The following is an 11,594-nucleotide window of genomic DNA, read 5'->3' on the forward strand; positions in this document are numbered from 1 at the left end:
ATTTAAAGAAGCATGCACTTCTGTAGTATGATATCTGTTGGTCTTTAATGGACATCCGACAGGAGTGGGAATGGAGGTGGGTTACCCTGCCTCAGGAGGCTGGCTCCAGGGAAGTCTAGCAGGCACCTGGATTGTGTGACAGATGCCTCCAAAATGTGTAACACCCAGGGTTGGTATCATAAGCGCTCTTCTACTCTTGCAACTTTCGGTAACTTTGTGTTCAGAGAGAAGAGCCTGAAAATGAGATATTCCAGAGGGCTGGGGTTAAGTTCTTCAGGAATTCCTGGGAGCCAGTGATCAGGAAAGCAAAAAAGGCATGGGGCAGCAGGTCCAGGAAAGCTGGACCTGTGTGGCCTCATGTGTGAACTTCCATGGAAATATTCCTGTTTCTTATCCTTGGATTCTTTTCTGGGGGACTTGAGTGTGATTTTTCCTGAGGTTGAGAGGGGCATTAGATGTGTATTTTCTGGGCTCCGGGATGCAGCCCTCTCAGACCCATGCACTTTGTACATGGGCTCAGAGACCACGCTGGTGCCTTCCCTCGCTTCTCCCTCCCTTCAGGCTCCCTTTCTCTTGAACCTGGCACCTGTGGCAGAGAATTTAGATAGGCTACCGACCTGCAAGGATCAGACACACTTCTCTGGATATTCTTGCACCATCTCTCTAGCTCTGTAAAGTGTCTGTGAGTAATAAGGATAGCCAACTCTGGATTTTTTTGTTCAAGAGCAGAACATAAATTCTGCGAATGTTAGCATGACTGTAAAGTTCTTAGAGAACAAGAGGATCTTTTGAAAATATTTTGTATCCTACCCTGCTCTCCGTGCATGCTCTACAGCACTTTACAACAAGCACTTCCCTCTGAGAATAATTTTAAATTTATTATTGTGAAAGCCCTGAAGATAGGCTCTGTAACTCTGACTCTCTCGCAGACATGTGGAATCAGCAAAGATAAGCCTAGAGAATGAACGCACTTCTCCAAGATTCTTTGAAGAGCTCCTCTCTACCTCCCAGGCCTTCTCCCAGAGGGCTGGTTTCCATGTATTATCCTCTCAATCTCCAGCAGGTCCAATGTCACATGTTGGAGAGTTTGGTCATTCTGTGTTTTCCAAATGCCGCCACCCTGGGAGCCAGAGTGGAGCAGGAGATATGCTTTAGCTCCGTAACCCCTGCTTCCTGGACCTGCAGAATGGAAACTGGGTTCTCCATGACTCAGGCTGAGAGGAGGGACTGGGGGCACTGCTGTTCCCCTTCGGGGCATCTGATTTTTATCTCCTTGATTTCACAGTTTGTTAATGACATTTTCAAAAGTCCCGTGGGCTCAAAATTGTTTCCACAATTTCATTTGCTTTTGCATTAAAGGTTTGATTTTTCTATTTTTAAAGACTGAAATTGTTGCTGTCCTGTAATTTAAAGTGTGTGACATTTCGGTATGAAAGCCTATGTCCTAGAGCTGTAAACGGACTCCTTGGGTCACTTGAAGGAGAGCTGAATGGTTCCTCTTGTTTTGATGGAGGGCCCTGTCCTTGCAGGAACTGTATCCAGACAGCCCTTGTGTAGGTCACATGCCTGGCAGGTAGAGGGAGGAGGCGTCTGGGGGCTTGGTTCTGTTGGAAGTTCACCTGGGCTGATAAACCAAGTGAGCCTTCTCCAGGGCCTTGCCTGCTTTAGACAGGGGCCTTTGGCTGAGCATTTCCTCCGTGCCGGGCAGAGTATGCTTGGTGCTGGAAGTACACAGAGAAGACAGTCTCTGTTCGCCAAAGGTTCAGAGAGTGGGAAGCTATACTGGAGGCTGGAGCCATATCACGATTCTGCCACTTAACCATTTTTATGACTTGGTTAAGCCAGTTGACTTTGCCAAGACTCTGTTTTCTCATCTGGAAAATGGCTTTACCTATCTCACGAAGTTGTGACGATAATCTGTCCACGGACAGCCTGGGGCTCACACTTAGAAATCGAAACAAATACCTGCAGTCAAGGTCTTCATCCTCAAGGGACTTAGTGTCTTACCTGGAAATCACTTCCCCAGTTCCTGAGGGGTGTGGTGAGGATCAGTCACAATGATCGCAGACAATTTTCTACAATGGTCCTAGCATGCAGGAGGTGCTGAATAAGTATTCATTGTTTTTCCCTTCAAAGCCTTCCTGTGGCCCAGGGACATTAGGGCAGTGTTTTGTTGGAACCTCAAGTGCCCTCCACCATTTTATGTTGTAATTGTATATTCATTTTCAACACTTTAAACCTGGGGGTTTCCAATAAAATTCTGAATTCCTGCTTCTTTCCTTTAAATAGGTTTGCCCAAAGTAATAGGTGTCCATAATTTTAAATGGTAAAATAGTAGTGTAAGATTTAAAACAAAGTATCATTCCCTGGCCTTCCCATCACAAGTCATACTCCCCAGAGGCAGCTGCTTCCATTTCTTTTAACTTTATTCCTTACCATTTAGCATCTATATTTCCAAATAATATAACAATACTGCTACTTCTCACCATGATTATTGACTTTTCTTGTGAAAGATGGAAGTTGATCCCTCTTTCACACACATACTTCTCTCCAGCCCCCATCCTTCCAGGGCAGTTAAATCATCATTATTTGTTAAATTATTACCCAGTGTTTGCATTTTTAGGACAATGTAAATATCACTCACACCTCTCTCTGATGACATTTCCTTTCTTGTTTTTCCTAGAGTTCAAATTGTCTTTTTAAAAAAGTCTGCTTAGTCTTATATCCCTACACTAATTAGTTTCCACATTCTCCAGGGAAACATGACTTCAGGATTGGTTCCATTTTTTTATTTTTTTTCCTTTCTTAGAGATGTTGTTTCTGGAATATTTAATTTTCCTGCTCCAATCTGAACTTGAAGACTTTCAAGGCCTGTGGGATAGCTGCTGACTTGGGTATTCCGTTTATTGTTATTCAAGGAATTCTCGTCACATATTCCTCGTTTTCTGGATGTCTGGCATTCTTTTATCTCTGTTTATTCTCTTCTTTCTATGGAACACACCCTCTAGTAGCTTTCTAACATAGGGGACATAGAAAGTAAACTTTTTGAGATCTTGTATGTCAGAAAACTTTTACTGTATACTTACCGACTTAGAGTTTGGCTGCCTATGAAATTCTAGATTAAAACTATTTTTAAAATTTAGGATATTGATAGTATTGCTCTAGCATCTTCTAGATTTCAGAGTGCTTTTAAAATCCAATGCATGCTGATTCCTGGCTCTTGGTATTTGCCCTATGTTTCCTGTCCGGGACTTCTTAGGACCTTTTTCTTTATTCCCAATATTCAGAAATTTCACAGTGGTTTGCTTTGGTGTGGTTTGTTTTTCATTTATTGTCCTGAGCACTTGGTGGGCTATTTCAACTTGGAAACTCATGGCCTTTAGTTCTGGGAAAGTTTCCTATATTATCTGATTTTTTACTTCCATCTGTTTACTTGGTGTTCTTTCTGCAACTTCTATTAGTCAGAGGTCAGACCTTCTGAATTGATCCTCTACTTTTAAAAAATCGTTTTTCTCTTATTTTCCTGTTTTTTTTTTTGTTGTTGTTCTACTTAAAATTTTCACCACTTTACCTTCTTTTTTCCTATTAATTTTTTATTTTGCATTTATATTTTTAATTCTCACAAGGTCTTTCTTGTTCTCTGAAAATCTTTTCTTTTAGAAATATCTTCTCTTCTTGTTATTTCTATTCATGAAAATATTCATGAATATTTTCTTTTATCTGCAGATTGTCTCAGCTTGGTCTCTGCTTCATTTTTTTTGTTTGTTAACTTGAGTCTCTGCATTTCATGTCTCTGATGGCCACTGGCTGACTGTGCTGCGACAGGAGTGAAGTAGGGTTCAAACTAGAGGCGTACCTAGCATATTTACACTTGGGTCAGATCAATTCATACATTGATCATACATGGATTATCATACATGGATAGCCAAAATTATTTCCAGCAATAATGACAGAAATCTGTCATAATAATTATTTCCATGATTATTCAGTTGAAAACAAGTAACAATAAAAAGAATGAATTTTAATTTTTTTAGAATTTTAAAAATTTTTATTTTTTTTAAAAGATTTTATTTATTTATCTGAGAGAGAGAGGGAGAGAGAACAGAGGGAGAGTGAGAGGGAGAAGCAGGCTCCCCACTGAGCAGGGATCCCAAAACAGGGCTAGATCCCAGGACCCTGGGATCATTACATGAGCCAAAGGCAGATGCTTAACCAACTGAGCCACCCAGATGCCCCAAATGAATTTTAATTTTAAAGAAATTAATCAAATTAAGTATTTCATGCATATACTAAATTTTACAGTTACCAAACAAAACTCTTATTCTTCATACTTCTCTATGTCACTGCTTTAAATTTTAAATATAAATGAAAACTCTGAGTGGTTACGTGGAATGGCAAAACTCAGTAATTCAGAGTTTTCTTCTGTCTCTACAATTTCTATGGTGTCACTGTTTACTTTTGAATCTACTGTTTAAGCACAGGAATATGTAGTGTTACAGGATTGGACACAAACTGAGCTGAAGCCAACGTGGAGAATTTGAACCTTTGAATGTACTCTTGAAAGGAACATATACAGCTGAGTTTGTGTTAGTGGAAGAACTGACTCAATAATAGGGAGTTTTCCAAATTAATTCCAGGTAGAGAATTAAAATGTGCTAATTTGTAGCTTCTAGACATATTATTGCTATTCCACAGTAGCCAGAGCGATTGTTTGGAACTTAAATGTAGAAAGGAGTTTTTTGTGGGAAGAAGTATTTTATCACTAAGGTTGTTTAAAATTGCTGCACAATTGTGCATAAAAAATAAATAATAAAAAGCCAACCAACTTTAATGTGATTTAATTACTGGTTTTAAATTCTCTACAGGCAATCCCTTATTACACCCTGGGCTGACAGCTCCCAGCCTGACCCTTGCTACCCAACTGGTGCGGGAGCCTGGGGTTTTACCTGGTGTTCCACAGAGGACAATTTCTTAGGCCTTTTCCCTAGGGCCAGTCAGTTCCTCCGATGGGTATATGTATGGCTGCCAGCATTTTGGGAACTGGCTGAGAGAAGAGGGCCGGGTAATCATGTTTGATAGACTCACCTAATCCTGTCTTCCCTCCCACACTCTGCGAGTTCTGTTACCCAGCTTCTTTGGCTTAGTTTTTTCAAAAAATAAACTTTCTATCTGCTCCTACGATGGGAGCTTGGGGCTATAGTCATCTGGAAGTATAGGAAGGAAGATCTGTGTGCTCCCTAAATAGACTTTCAACCAATTTCCTCTGTTTTCAGCCTCAATCCTCCATTCTGTTTTCTTTGGAGTTCTGGTGCGTAAATTCCTGGCCATCCCTAGAGTTCTGCAGCCCAAATCTTCGGGATTTTTGTTTGTTTGCTTGGTGTTCCCCATCATGGTCATTGAAGGTCCTCACTTTCTTTACTCTGCTAAGTCAGTTAGTATTAATTAATGTATTTTGCATCTTCTATAGTTGGCTGCCTCTCTTTTTCGATATCATTTTCTGTCATGATCTCTTTAACTTTGTAGGTTTTTATCACTTAAAATTCTTTTTAGGGGCACTGTAGTATGGACCAGAGATCAATGCATTGTTCCATCTATTTTATTTAATTGTAAGTCTTCTTAGTAATTCTATTATTTTCACATAAAAGTAGACATTGACATTTTAGAGAACAGAATGTAAAACTTTAGTTTTTTCAGACATTTTAAATTCAAGTTGTGGCACTTACTCTGCTATCAAATCCCAAAGGGAATGTATTTGCTCTGCTATTAGGAGTAATTTAGAGGACAAGTTTGAGAAGCTGTTGTGAAGCAAGGCGATTTAGATAAATGCTTCAGGAATCTGGTCCTCGGTTGAGAAGGAATCCATGATATCCTTCAGCAGGTCATAAGCATTCATCCTCTAGTTTACCAATCAGAAACAGACATGCTTTGTAAAACATGTTTTCCACTAAGTATCACATGAAACCCAGGGTCACAAAATGACATAATCAAAGTAATAAAAGGATAGAAATAGCCTTCCAGCTAAATTCCTATCAACCCTGGTTTATATGAATCCTAAACCCAGTTTGTAGCTGACAGAGTTAAGAGCTAGCTCAACTGTGGGTACTCCCTAGAAATTTATTTGCTTTTCTTGTCCTATAAGTATGGACCCTAAGGAAGTATTTTTGTTTCACTTGTTTGCTTATTTTAATTGATAATAACCAGTATTATCAAGGACACAGGAAAACTGGAACCCTAACTTATTGGAATCTTTATTAGACCTGATTCTTCATTGCAAACAACATAATTTACTGTGACTACTTCAAGGAAAAACAAAGGAATTTATTAAAGCATACTAAGTATCTCACAAATTACCTCTCTTGGACCATGTGAAATGCTTAGGAAATGCCCAGAGGAAGAAACAAGGGAACATTTATCAATCAGCTCCTATTCCCTATCAGTCAAGTTTTGCCCATAGGGTGTTAACCTTGCACTGTGGGACTGCACATGTATGAATGCAGAGCCGGTTCCTATGAGTTCCCAGAAGAGCTCTGGGGAGGGGGATACCAAGAGAAAAGAGGAAGTCCATGCCAACTTGTTTTTGGGGGTAGATTTTGGGATTGGAGTTTGAGAATGAAATATATAAGGAGAAGCTTTGGGAAAGTTGGGAATATGACTGATCCTGAGAGGGAAAACAATAGGAAAAGAGATGTCCAGCAGCACCACAGTGGGTTATAAATCAATTCTCTTTGACATCCTTTAAGACATTCAAGAAAACATTAGAATTGCTTTTAATTACTTATAGTTGTTGAATGCTATTTACTTGAATGCCATAGCTTGCAGAGACTGGACCATGTGGGGTTCTAGTTCATAAACAATTGTTAAAAGTGCCAAGTGCTCTCTAGTTCATGAGAACCAACTTCTTCAGTAAGAATACCATGTCCATGTTCAGCCTCAGGGGATTTTTGATGTGAACTTTCTAATGGCTCTCAGGCAACTGAATTACATTACAAGCAGAATAGCTTTAAAAAGGTCTCTGGAGATTTGACTCAAGCTATGTCATTTTGGTATAAGCTAAGCTGAAAGCCAACTTACTGAGCCTTTAAACAACTGGATACTTGTTCCATTTTCCCTTCTCTGATAATTCAGGAAGCATCCTTGGGACACTGGATTCTTTGAGAAAGATCACACACAAAAAGGAAGATGTGAAAATTTAGCAAGATTTAGAAAGATTTGAAGAATTTAAAACTTATCTAATGGCATTTGGAGGCCTAGGTCTAAAGAGCTAACTTTTTTCTTTGATCATCACCAAGAGTATCATTTCTCAGAACTTGCCAGGAAGAGAACACATGGACTCAGTGATTCAGGGAACTGGAATCTCCCTTTCTCTTGGGGGAGCTGAAGAGTGTGTGCACACATAACAATAAGGGGAGAACTAGGCACACAGACTAATTTGTGGGATCAGGAATATATCCAAGTTCAGAGCAGGCAAGTCTGAAGGGATCAGGAAGGAACTGAAGGTCATAGCAGGTAATGGGCTGAGCTCAGTAAAGTCAGACCCAAACAGGAGTGACTGGACAGATCTGAAAAGTTGAAACAGAAAACATCTGGACCCCAAGAGGTTGTGTAATTCTAGGATGTGGCTTTGGCCCAGGGGAAACAATTCTAAGTGAGAAGTTTTGGAGTAATATGCTTGTATTTGTCACTTATTAGCTATATGATTTTGGGCAAATCATTTAATCTCTATGAGCCTCATAGTTTCATTACAAAATGGGAATAGTAAAGCTTACTTTCTTGTTAGGATTATTGTATGTGAAATGCCTGGTATGAGTCCTTATATGGGCTCAAAAATTATATGATTATTTCTAAGACAGAAGTTCTTTTGCAGTGAAAAACCTTGTTCCTGTCTCCATGCACTCCTACCTAACCCAATGCTGCTTCACAGATAGATTAAAGCTACTACCACTTCTTCTTTCCCTGACCTCCTACCTCCCCACTCTTCACATACCTCTAACCCTACTCTGCTAAACTCAAATTAAACATTTAGAAGCCAACGAAGACATCTGTATAGATGTAGTTGAACTTCAATGTCCTTACTGGCCTTGACTGTAAGTGTGACCAGAACAGGGAATAACCTCAAAATCATGCCTCATGAAGCACAATTGAGAGAACCAGAGAAATTTAACTTGGAGCAGAAATGATAAAATCATAGAAAGTATAATAGCTCATGCATTATTTGGTTCAATTTGGATCTATTTTGGGGAAATAATGGTGTCTTTATGGTGGCCACTTGTAGAGGATTTGAAGAGGAGATCTTCATGTTGAGGAAGGGTAAAATTCCAAGAATCTCCAAGGTCTTCTGATATTGAGTGTCTCTGGCTTCAGGAAGCCCATGCTGACCTACGTGGTGTATGTGGCATTGGTGAAGGTGACAGTTTCTGTATGGACATATCCTGGTACTGTTCAGGTTCCAGACATGGGCCATGCCATAAAGTTTGCCTCTTGGCATGTAGAGTTGGGGTTTCATAACCCTTGTTACGATAATTCTGTCAAAGCTCTCTAAATACATTTCCTTTCTATTCATCTCTCACCAGTTGGCAATTACACGCTACAGAAAGTGTACACAGAAGGGGCTTGTTTTGGTTACCATGTAGTTGGGTGGGAGGGAGCAATGGCTGGTGGCTGATTCTCTGGGGTGACTGGGCATGGGTTATGGGAATGGAGGTGGAGTCCCTCATCAGTTTCCAGAGCGTTGCCTCGCTAGCACCCTGGAGCCTGTGAATAGTGTTTAAATCAATGGTCAAAGTGGAGAGGGCAGCTTAGTCCTCATTACTCCCCAGGACTAATTGACCTCTTCTGAAAAGGTGCATTCTTGATCTGGTGAGACTCTTCCTCATCCGGAAAGGCCAGTGAAGCAAAAAGATCTAATGTGAAAGGGTGGGGGTGAGGGGTCAAGGGTGGCATTGAAGGGAGAGAAAGGTGCAGAGCATTCACTAAATCATTTCCACCAGAATAGAGGAGAACAAAGGCATCACCATCCTGAGAGCATTTGTTAAGGACTCAAACAGATCAAGCGCTGTACAGAGTCTGGTGACCTTTTCCTGCCCTGCAGACTCTCAGTTTTGTCATTTTGATGAATCTCTAAGTTGTGTTCACTGTGAGTATCTCTGATACCATGTAAGTGATTTAACATAAAAGGTCCTTTGAGAGAAATGCATAAAAACTGGAGTCAAGCTCAATGCTACTCTAAAGCATGCCATTTATTTTTATATGTTCCCCTCATCTGTCTTAGTTATTACACTTGAGATGAGCATAGCATAGCATATAGAGTTGTTGAATCACTATGTTGTATACCTGAAACTAATGTAATGTTGTGTGTCAACTATACTCAAATAAAAAATAAAAATAAACCACCAAACAAGTTGTAATTAAGAAAGAAGGAAGGAGGGAAGGAAGAAAGGAAGGAAAGAAGGAAAGAAAGAAAGAAAGAAAGAAAGAAGATAAAATTAAATTGCAAGAAACAAAAAACAAAAATGAAGTTTGATTCCTTTTTGAGTCTTCTATTGGTGATATAAAGCTCAGAAATTCATGCTACCACCCCCTAAGAGCCAAAACATTCATTCAGTGTGTAAGAATCAAACCTCAGAGGAGTCATGTTGAGTATTCACTTTGATGCCTCCTACAGAGTATATATAAAAAATATAGAATACTATCAGATCACCTATTTCCAAATAAAATCAATCATGTTGCTATCCATTGTCAACCTCATACTTTTGTCAGCCTGATAGTAATACCAAAGTGAATCAGAATAGAATTGATTTAAGAAGGATTTAGACTCTCTTAGTCTGCAATTTGATATAAGTTTTACCTGCAGGCTGCTCACTAAACCCTTACATCTCTAGCCGTACAACTTGTTCCCAAGTCTTCTCACCCTTTCTTCAGTGAGAACTTGTTCCTAAAAGTGTTCAAGAATCAAAGTTGGCACTCTACAATTGCACTGTCCAATTTGGTAGTCACTAGCTACTTGTGGTTATTTACATTTACGCTTTAAAAAATTAAATACAATTAAAATTTAGTTTCTTGGTCACACTAGTCACATTCAGATGCTCAGTAGCCATATATGGCTAGTGACTATCTTACTGGACATCACAAGTATGGAGCATTTCCATCACCACAGAAAATCCTTGTGGATAGCAATGATCTGTAATCTCATCTGTAGAAATGTGAATCTTCGAAATGCATCTCCTCAGCATGAGGAAAGCACACTCTCATCTAAATACCCAGACAAAGTGAAAATTTAATGGGCATATTGGCACTTCATTTCAATTTCTCTTTTGGAGAGTGGTAATCATTGAATAAGGACTGCTTCTCTCATGATCCTTTGTTATGGTAACCAGGATCTTGAACAAAAACCACTTTGGTCAGTAAAGAATTATACCTGCCCTTGTATAAATGGCATAGTCTTCTTGTTACTCAGAAGAAAATAGCCTATGACTGTGACATTTTATTTCCTTGCCTCTTAATGGTCATTTGAAAATCAACCTTCACTTCTCTTCAATTGCAAGGTTCTACCAAACAGACATGACAGTTTTTCCAACTCTAGAACTGCAAATAAGAGAACTGGAGGAAAGGCAAACAAGTCAGGGTCAGATCATATTAATTCCTTCTCAGATCTCTGGTAATACTGAAAATCCACATGGAATTGACTCTCCTGGCTTATTATGTGAAACCAGCATTACTCTAATGCCAAAAGTCAGAGAGAGATATTATAAGAAAACCACAGACCAATATCTCTCACAAATATAAAAACAAGAATCTTTTAAAAAATAATAAATTGAATCCAATAATATATAAAAATGATAATCCATCATGACCAAATGGGTTTCATCTCAGAAATGCAAGGTTGGTTTGATGTTTGAAAATGTACTTCAACAACCTAGAAAAGAAGAAGCTTGTGATAATCTTGATAGATACAGGAAAAGAATTTAATGAAATTCAGCATTTATTAATGACAAATAGTTTCAAAAAACCGGAAATAGAAAGGCACTTCCCCAACCTGGTAAAGAGCACCTGTAAAAAATCTATAGCTAACATGGTACTTAAAAATAAAAAACTGAATATTCTCACTCAAGATTGTCAAGGCAGGGATGCCTGCTCTCACCACTTGTATTCAATCTTGTACTAGAGATTCTACTCAGTGCAACAAGTAAAGGAAATAAAAGGAATTCATATTAGAAAGGAAACAATGAAATGCTTTATTCTTAGATGACATAATTGTTTACACATAAAGTCTCAAACAGTGTAGAAAAATGATATTATATCCAATAAATGAATTTAGCTAAGTTTTAGGATACAAAGCCATCATACTAAAATCAGTTTGCTTTTATATACTAGTAATGAATAATTAGAAATTGAAGGACAAAAACAGTATAATTTATAAGAGCACTCCAAATGACATTAACAATAACATAAATCATGAAATTAAATACTTTCAGGGAAAATTCCAACAAAACATGTACAAAAAGGCCTAAATAAATGCAGAAATATATATGGATTCATGAATTGGATGGCTTGGTATTGTCAAGATGTCAATTTTCTACCCAAATTAGTTTATAGAT

The sequence above is a fragment of the Halichoerus grypus genome, chromosome 3 (genome assembly GCF_964656455.1).
Source record: "Halichoerus grypus chromosome 3, mHalGry1.hap1.1, whole genome shotgun sequence".
Taxonomy (NCBI): domain Eukaryota; kingdom Metazoa; phylum Chordata; class Mammalia; order Carnivora; family Phocidae; genus Halichoerus; species Halichoerus grypus.